Consider the following 9,475-nt stretch of genomic DNA (forward strand, 5'->3'; position numbering starts at 1 on the left):
CCCGCCCCTCTCATGGGGAGACAGCACGACCACACGGGGCCTCCCTTGGACAATCCAGGACAATCTCTCATCTCAAGACTCTCACCCGAATCCCACCAGGACGGTTCCTTTACCACGTGAGGGGCCATCTTCACAGGGTTTGAGATCAGGACATGGCCGTTTTTCTGTCTACTACAGGGTGGGGAGCAGGAGGACAGAGTGGCCTCCAGCTCAGAAGCTGGCACTTTTCGCGCCAGTGCCCAGCTTGGCTCATTCTCTGACTCAGCCAGGAGAAGCAGAAGATATGACTGCAGGGAAGCTTCTAGCACTGTGGGACAGTCTGGGCAGTGGAGACGGTGGGGGGTGGGGTGGGGGGGGTGGTGTTCAAATGACAGCAGCCAACATCCTCATCCTGACTGAAACACATGAAGAGACTCAGATCCGAGCCAGGACCATCCAGCTAAGCTGCTCCTGAATTCTGGACCCATAGGAATTGTGCAATAATGGATGGTTATTGCTTTAAGCCACTGCATTTGTGTTGTTTCGCCGCGACAAGACGCTCATACGGGACCTGGGCTTCCACTCATTCCATCAACGGCTGCTGCCCCCCAAATAATTGAATCGGGTCACTCTTTCCTTAGAAAATCGAGAGAAGCTGGCCTTGAGGGATGGCAGGTGGGTGTTTCAGAGGATGAAGTGAGGGATAAGGGGCCAGAGGAGCCGGGGGAGAGTCACTTCTGTGGGGGGGGGGGGGGGGTCTGAGTCCCAGAAGATCGGGTGGGTGGTAGCAAGGAGCCCAGGGAAGCAGCTGCCAAGATTTGTAGTAATGGGGGCACCTGGGGGGCTCAGTGGGTTAAGCGTCTGACTCTTGATTTCAGCTCAGGTCACGATCTCACGGTTTGTGGGATCAAGCCCATGTCAGGCTGTGCTGACAGTGTGGAGCCTGCTTGGGATTCTCTCTCTCTCCCTCTCTCTCTCTGCCCCTGCCCCACTTGCACTCTCTTTCTCTCTCAAAATAAATAAACACTTAAAAAAAAAGTTGCAGTAACGAAGGCTGAGGCACACCTCCGTTAACATCTGCTGGGGCTGGTTCCTTCTGGAGCCCCCAGGCCACACGACAGGAGTTCTAGGAGAAAAGTGAAGGTGGACAGGCAACCAGAAGACCAGCCCTTTAGAGCACGCCGCGCAGAGAGAAGCTTCCACGCTTTCCAGAGGCTGCAGAGAGGAGCAGACAAGGATGGTTAAGGGAACTCTGCCTTCAGTTCGCAACACACGGGTTTAGTGCAAGTTTAGCACAAGTTATTCTTCTAAGACATAGAATTATGGATATACACTGTTGTGTTTCTTTAAGCATCTTATTTAATGCCAAAAAAAAAAAAAAATCCCACAGATCCAAATCAGGTGTTTGTACATTGACAAGTTTTTTTCTTTTCTTAAAGCTTGGAAAAATACATCTTTACACACACACACGTTGGTAAAAAGTAAACCCTTACTGCTTTGTTAAAAGTAAAACCCACACACAAAAAACTTTTCTGGCCAAACGCCCAAAGTAAGAAAACATCACATGTCTACAAAACAGCCACGTTGGGATATGTGTATGCCTTCCGGTCGACATCACTCATCCAGACCTGCCCCAACAAAGGGAAAACTGACTTCAAGACCAGGAAGGGAAAACATACATGCCTCTTACAAGTGTTAAAGACAAGTAGCTGCGAATTCTGAAAATTCCCAATAAATAGCTCATAGTATAAAAATTCTTAACTCCATATTGTTTACCTTTAACCAATGGCAGTACCAATTATCATGACTTGTGAGTTCAAGCCCCACATCAGGCTCTGTGCTCACAGCTTAAAGCCTGGAGACTGCTTCGGATTCTGTGTCTCCCTCTCTCTCTGCCCCCTCCCCCATTTGTGCTCTGTCTCCCTCTCTCTCTCAAAAATAAAAACATTTAAAAAATTAATTAATACTTGATGATTCTAGCCCAGCTAGAATTAATCAATTTTTTAAAATCTACCATAAAATATTATAAATATAGGATTCAAGAAAGCAGCTAAAAAAAAAAAAGCGCTACTATTTACTAAATGCAGGAGGCATCAAGCAAAAAAAAAAAAAAAAAAAGAAAGAAAGAAAATGCTATTCCCTTTGGGGAGAATTAATACTATAGTAATACTAATAAAAATAAAGATGACATACAAGGCAGATATAAATCCTTGATGTGAGAATATTTCTTGCATTGTAAGAATTGGGTCTTCTAGAGAATTACGTCCTTCTAGAGAGACTTAGAAAAAAAGCCATGCAAATAAAATTCCAATTACATGCCAGCTGAGTGACTTTGTCAAAGGTTTGCCCCAGAAGGGTTTTTGTTTGTTTGTTTGTTTGTTTTTCCAGAAGGGTCCCACTTGCCATCCAAATTGATGTTTACAACCAACACAAGACGTCACCAGTTCCAAAGCAAACCCTATCTGGAGACTTTGCTTAAGAGCGAACAAAGAGGAGTTTCCCAGATTCCCATATTGGAAAACTGAGAGAGCAGGAGAGAAAGACACAGCTGTGCAGGTCAAGAACCTCATTAAGTCAGGCAGAATTTGGGAGAGATCAAGAAGGGTGCAAGCAAGTCTCTGCAGGTTGACTAGTCCCCCTCCTCGGCGGGGAGTGAGTACTTGGTCCTAGGCAGGAAGGCTGCACAGGCAGCCTGGGAGTCTGAATATCATAAACGCTCCTCTCATATGTAGGGAATGATGCATTAGCTACTGCTTATCAGGTAACTAACGGAGGCAGAAACAAAAAGGTTACGAGGACACCTTCAGAAACAGCCCTTTGAAACTGGAAACGAGTTTTGGCCAGAGAATAACTCACTCCGGTCAGTGATTCTTCTGCCCCAAAGGCCACCTGGGACTGCTACACAGCTGGTGTGGTTGGACAGCAAGCAGCTGTTCAAAACTGTCTAAAATTATTTGGCGGCTACATGCAGATAATCGCTGCTGCAGGGTTTAGAGTCTATGGCTGATTCATCTTAACGTGGTAACCTGCACTGAGCAAGATCAAGCACAGCTTCCCTTGGAAAGGTGGGAGGGGGCGCCTGGGTGGCTCAGTTAAGCATCCGAGTTCCCCTCAGGTCATGATCTCACAGCTCATGAGTTCCAGCCCCACGTTGGGCTCTGTGCTGACAGCTCAGAGCCTGGAGCCTGGTTCAAATTCTGTGTCTCCCTCTCTCTCTGCCCCTCCCCTGTTCATGCTCTGTCTCTCTCTGTCTCAAAAATAAATAAAACGTGAAAAAAAAATTAAAAAAAAAAACAAAAAAACCAAACAGCAAGGTAGGAGCCTGCTCCCTTCCCCAAAGAATCTCCAGTAAGAGGCCCCACGAGCCCCTGTCAGTGATGGCACCAGAAGGAACCTTGCCTCTGATAGGCCCTGGGTGAGCTCTAAGGTTCCTAAGCTCTAAGATTCTAGATAAGCTAAAAATACTGCTATGACGATAGTATGATCTGATCCACTATGTAGCCCTCTGAAATAAACAAAGTTGGCTCAAATAATAAGAACTTCTACAAATTAGCCCAGTGCTAATACACTTCAAACCCACACTCAGAACTATAATATACATTATAAATTTTTACTACTTGATGGCCCAAAACATTAACAATCTTTTAAATTAAATTTAATTTTTTTAATGTTTATTTACTTTTGAGAGAGAGAGAGAGAGACAGAGGGTGAGCGGGGGGAGGGGCAGAGAGAGGAGACACAGAATCCGAAGCAGGCTCCAGGCTCCGAGCTGTCAGCACAGGGCCGAACGTAAGGCTCGAACCCACGAACTGTGAGACCATGACCTGAGCTAAACTTGGATGCTTAACTGACTGAGCCACCCAGGCGCCCCTAAAAATCTATTTAATTTTAAACCTACCTATTCTCAGTTTCTATTTCAATATACTAATTGATATTCACTATACAGAACCAGGCAAAGACACTTTCAAAATTAAGTTGCTATATAATAGAGAGCCTTCATTATTCAACAACAGCTACATCTATGTTCTTCCCATCTTTGGGATCAAAGCACCTGATAGAAGTTTTCCTCTTCTTTCCATAATTTGGCTATTGTTGAAAGTGCTAAATGTCCATCAACTGATGCATGGTTAAAGAAATTGTGGTTTATGTACACAATGGAATACTACTTGGCAACGAGAAAGAATGAAATGTGGCCTTTTGTAGCAACGTTGACGGAACTGGAGAGTGTTATGCTAAGTGAAATAAGTCACACAGAGAAAGGCAGATACCATATGTGTTCACTCTTACGTGGATCCTGAGAAACTTAACAGAAGACCACGGGGGAGGGGAAGGGGAAAAAAAAAAGTTAGAGAGGGAGGGAGGCAAACCATAAGAGACTCTTAAAAAGTGAGGATGAACTGAGGGTGGATGGGGGGGTGGGAGGGAAGGGAAGGTGGGTGATGGGCATGGAGGAGGGCACCTGTTGGGATGAACACTGGGTGTTATATGGAAACCAATTTGACAATAAATTTCATATTAAAAAAAATATATATATATAAAAGTTTTCCTCTTCTTTAACTGATCCTTCAGTGTGCTGGTGAGGCAGGGAAGGACGGGTGGAGTTATTCCCATTTTATGGCTGAAGAAATGGAGGCAGAGAGAGGCTAAGTGACTTGCTCAGATTGATCAAGTCTGTGGCCAGTCTGGAAACATGGGATCAACTTCCTGCTCACTTCCTTTCATAAAGCCATCAGCAATACTGATGGGAAGCGCCACACACAGTGCAACATGCAGAAACATAGCTGGGGGGCGGGGGGGCATGGACCACACCCGACCTGGATGGCGGGCTGTGCTCACTGCCCTGCCTCCCGCCACTTGGGTTCTCGCCAGGGGCTCGCTGCACCAGTCACTTTGCCTCTAACTTCACCACACAGTGTCTCCCGTGGTCTTGGGGCTTTTCCGAACACAAGAGATATAACTTAGTAACACGTTGGTTGATACAAGGAAATAAATACTACTTATTCAGTAACAGTCCTAGAATATAGACACAGAGCATTATGCCCAAGATTCATCGGCAAAAAAAGTTAAGAATGGAAATTTCACCTAAAACTGTTCTTCAAGTCTGTGGTTCATGGGCAAATAATTAATTTCCAATGTCTGAATACCTTTAAAGGGGCAAATATTTATGTATCAGTTCAATCACAGGAAACCCGCCCACCCACTTGACTTTCCAAGTCAAGAGCCATATTTAATGCACATGTGCACGCTGTTAGCACGGCTGGTATCTGATGCCGAGGTGGGATACTGTACCTTAGAGTTTGCCGTGTGAGAGGCACATATGCAACTTTTATTTTCTCTGTATTAAAAATATTCATCTTTAAACAAAAATAACCAGTCATGGGCACCTGGGTGGCTCAGTCATTGGAGCATCCGACTTCAGCTCAGGTCATGATCTCATGGTTCATGGGTTCAAGCCCTGAGTCGGGCTCTGTGCTGACAGCTCAGAGCCTGGAGCCTGCTTCGGATTCTGTGTCTCCCTCTCTCTCTGACCCTCCCCTGTTCCCACTTTGTCTCTCTCTCAAAAATAAATAAACGTTAAAAAAAAAAAAAAAAACAAAACCAGTCAGGCTCTTTTCAGTGAGGAACATTAACTTTGCAAAGCAATCACAATGAAAAGAAGCCTAGTGCTAGCAAAAAGTGTTAGATATGCTTGTCATTCTCTATATAAGATGAATTTACTATGAAAAAAAATTCCCTGTGATGCTTTGCTTAATTTCCCTATCTCCCAGCATAAGGGAGTAACTCATACCAGAGAGTATTCCAGTACAGGTGGGGATCACAGCAAGGCAGATAGATAATTTGAAAAATTATGATCCAATTATAAAAATTTGACATTGTAACTTATACTTTAATAGTTCCCGGATATGCTACTATATTTAAAACAAAACCCTTTACTATAACCACCATAATGTGCTAACATTTGAAAAACTTAACATGAAACTAGTGTAGAAACTAATTAAAAGAAAAATTCTACATGATACAGACTATACATTAAGTATAATAGTCACAAATACTTATCTTTTTCACTTTCATAATATACCTAGGACACAACTAAGTCATTTTAAACTCTAATTAGAATTTCTGAACACTCAACTTTTTCCCTGAATGTATCATTAGATACACCATTAGAACAAGTTTTCTGAATTTTTAGGTGAGTAGAATTTGATTATTCTGACTTTAGAAAGCCAACACTATGGGGCACGTGGGTGACTCAGTTGGTTAAGCATCCAACTCTTCGTTTCCCCTCAGGTCGTAATCTCACAGTTTGTGAATTGGAGCCCCACATTGGGCTCTGTGTTGACAGCATGGAGCCTGCTTGGGATTCTCTCTCTCCCTCTCTCTTTGCCCCTACCCCTCATGTGCTCTCCCTCTCTCTCTCTCTCAAAATAAATAAACTTAAAAAAAAAAAGAAAGAAAGAAAGCCAACACTAGGCTCAAAAGCAAGGGCACTGAAACTTAAAAATTGGAATACTTTTACAGTGGACTTTACTCCCAAATCTAAAAAAGATATATTAGACTGGGGGTACCTGATCGACTGATAAATGGATAAAGAAGATGTGGTATACCTATACAATGGAATATTACTCAGCCATCAAAAAGAATGAAATCTTGCCATTTGCAATGATGTGGATGGAGCTAGAATGTATGATGCTAAGTGAAGGAAGGCAGTCAGAGAAAGACAAACACCGTATGATTTCACTCACATCTGAAATTTAAGAAACAAAACAGATGAACATATGGGAGGGGGGGAAAGAGAAGAGAGGGAAACAAACCACAAGAGACTCTAAATGACTGAGAACAAAATGAGGGTTGATAGAGGGAGGTGGGGGGGGGGAATGGGCTGGATGGGTGATGGGCATTAAGGAGGGCACTTGTTGGGATGAGCACTGGATGTTGTATGTAAGTGATGAACCATAGAATTCCACTCCTGAAACCAACACTGCCCTGTATGTTAACTAACCAGAATTTAAATTAAGAAAAAATTGGGGTGCTTGGCTGGCTTGGTCAGTGGACCATGTGCCTCTTGATTCCGGGGTTGTGGGTTTGAGCCCCTCATTGGATGTGGAGTTACTTAAAAATAATAATAAAATCTTAAAATAAAAATAAAAGCTGCATCAGCATCACTCAGTAAAATAATACTATAAACAAATATTTATCTTTCCAGTCCCTTCTTATAAAACATATATACCATTACACCAATGATACAAAAAGATACTTCTACTAGCTCATATATTTTAGATAGGCTTTATTCTAAATATTTTAAGAAATAATTTTCAATAGCTAGTTTTTATTTAAAAATATCTTCAAAACATTTACCATTCAAAATATATAAAAAGTACTGATATTAGTGTGCTATTATACTCACCACAGAAAGATTTTAGGTGAAATAATCTGCAGTTTGAAACAACTTTATTTTACATTTGCCATAAAAGCATTTTGAAAATTTCAAAGTCTAATTATCTTTCTTCAGTACGGTTCATCATTGCCAGAAACAAAAGCAGTTTCATGTGATGTCTCAGTTAGTGAATAAAAAAATTTGTAAGTTCTCTCGTACTGATAAAACTTTTACCTTTAATGAGTATAAATAAATTATCCAGGGGTGGCTGGGTGGCTCAGTCGGTTAAGCATCTGACTTCGGCTTAAGTCATGATCTCACGGTTTGTGGGTTCGAGGCCCGCACTGGGCTCTGTGCTGACAGCTCAGAGACTGGAACCTGCTTCAGATTCTGCGTCTCTCTCTCTCTGCCCTTCCCCTGCTGGCGCTCTGTCTCTCTCTGTATCTCAAAAATGAATAAATGTTAAAAAAATTTAAAAAAACAGAGAGTAACTGAAATGATTAGGCTTTAAAACAATTGTCGAGGATACAGATATTTTCACCATATACCGTGGAGTTAAGGGAGACAATTGACCTCTGACTACTTGGATGGCAAAGCCAGGAGTGACGTGACTTGCAGATATCTCGATGGCACTATGTTTGAGAATAAGACACCTGCTCCAAATGATTTCATGAATGAATAAAATAATATTTCAGCCAACCGCACACATGAACCAGCTTCTGAGAGAGAAAGGTAACATTGGTAAGGCAAGAGAGAGTGGAAAAAAATATTCACCAAAGAAAAATGTATGCAACACAAGAGCCTGGTGGCCCCATTAGGACAATGAAGCCAAAAGCAAGAGATAAACCTTTAGAGCGGAGATCAAAGTGATGATAAGCTGAACGAGACCATCGTCAAAACACACAGCATTTTGGTATCTACCCAAACGTTACCCAAAACTGGGAGGTGTCCCCTGGTAGGCTGCAGTTTGGGGGTTCTCTGCAGGCAACACATTCACTCTGTCCCTCAAAACTTAATTTCTCTTTTTAGTGAAGATTCTCCAGCCATAGTATTAATTATGCTTCAAACAGGCTTGTTGCCACTTAAACGACAGTGGAGATGGCTTTGTCGGAAGAGCAAGGTGTTAGCACTGACCGCATCAACAGGACTCCATCTTCTCTGGCTGATCGTGTGTGTGTGCGTGCGTGTGTGTGATTTTTTAAAAATTAGGGTAACGTTCACATAACATAAAATTTCCCATCTAAAGCGTACAGGTCAGCGGTTTGTACAACCATTACCCTATTGAATTCTGAATGTTTTAATCACCTCCAAACCTCATCACCTACATGCATTAGCAGTCGCTCCCCATTTCTCTCTCCCATCATCCTCTGGAAATCTCTAATCTACTTTCTATCTTGATGGATAGGCCTGTTATGGACATTTCATATACAGGAGCTTACACAAGAAGTGGCTTTTTGTGTTTGGCTTTGTCTACTTTATTTTTTTATTATTTAAGAAAATTTTTAAATGTGAATTTTTGAGAGAGAGAGAGACAGGGTGTGAGCAGAGGAGGGGCAGAGAGAGAGAGAGAGAGAGAGAGAGGGAGACACGGATTATGAAGCAGGCTCCAGGCTCCGAGTGTCAGCACAGAGCCTGATGCAGGGCTTGAACCCACGAGCAGCGAGATCATGACCTGGGCCGACGTCAGATGCTCGACTGACTGAGCCAGCCGGCGCCCCTGGCTTTGTCTATTTTAACTGGCAGTTCGTAAACCATTCCAAAAGGGTTGTAATCCCCAGGGCACCACATCACAGGTGTTCAAGATTCTCGGTCTGTCCTCATGGGCGTACTCCAGCTTCTACAGAGCCACTATGCATGATGTTCTAGTTCTTGGACTGCCTTTTGATCGCATGAAAATGGATTACAATCGGAACTACAAATTACCATTCCCCAGAATATGTGAAGTTTCTAAAGTGGGAAAGAATAACAAAAAACAGGACTAAAATTCTTGATTTGATCACAATATCTTAACAGTAACATATGCTCAGGTTATGTTTTTTCTTTTGGTACCAGTGACATTTAAGCTATTCTGGAAGACTGGGAAAAGCAAGCCATATCTTTTACTATTTTCAGTATTTTTCT

Source organism: Panthera onca, chromosome B3 (genome assembly GCF_046562875.1).
Source record: "Panthera onca isolate mPanOnc1 chromosome B3, mPanOnc1 haplotype 2, whole genome shotgun sequence".
Classification (NCBI taxonomy): Eukaryota; Metazoa; Chordata; class Mammalia; order Carnivora; family Felidae; genus Panthera; species Panthera onca.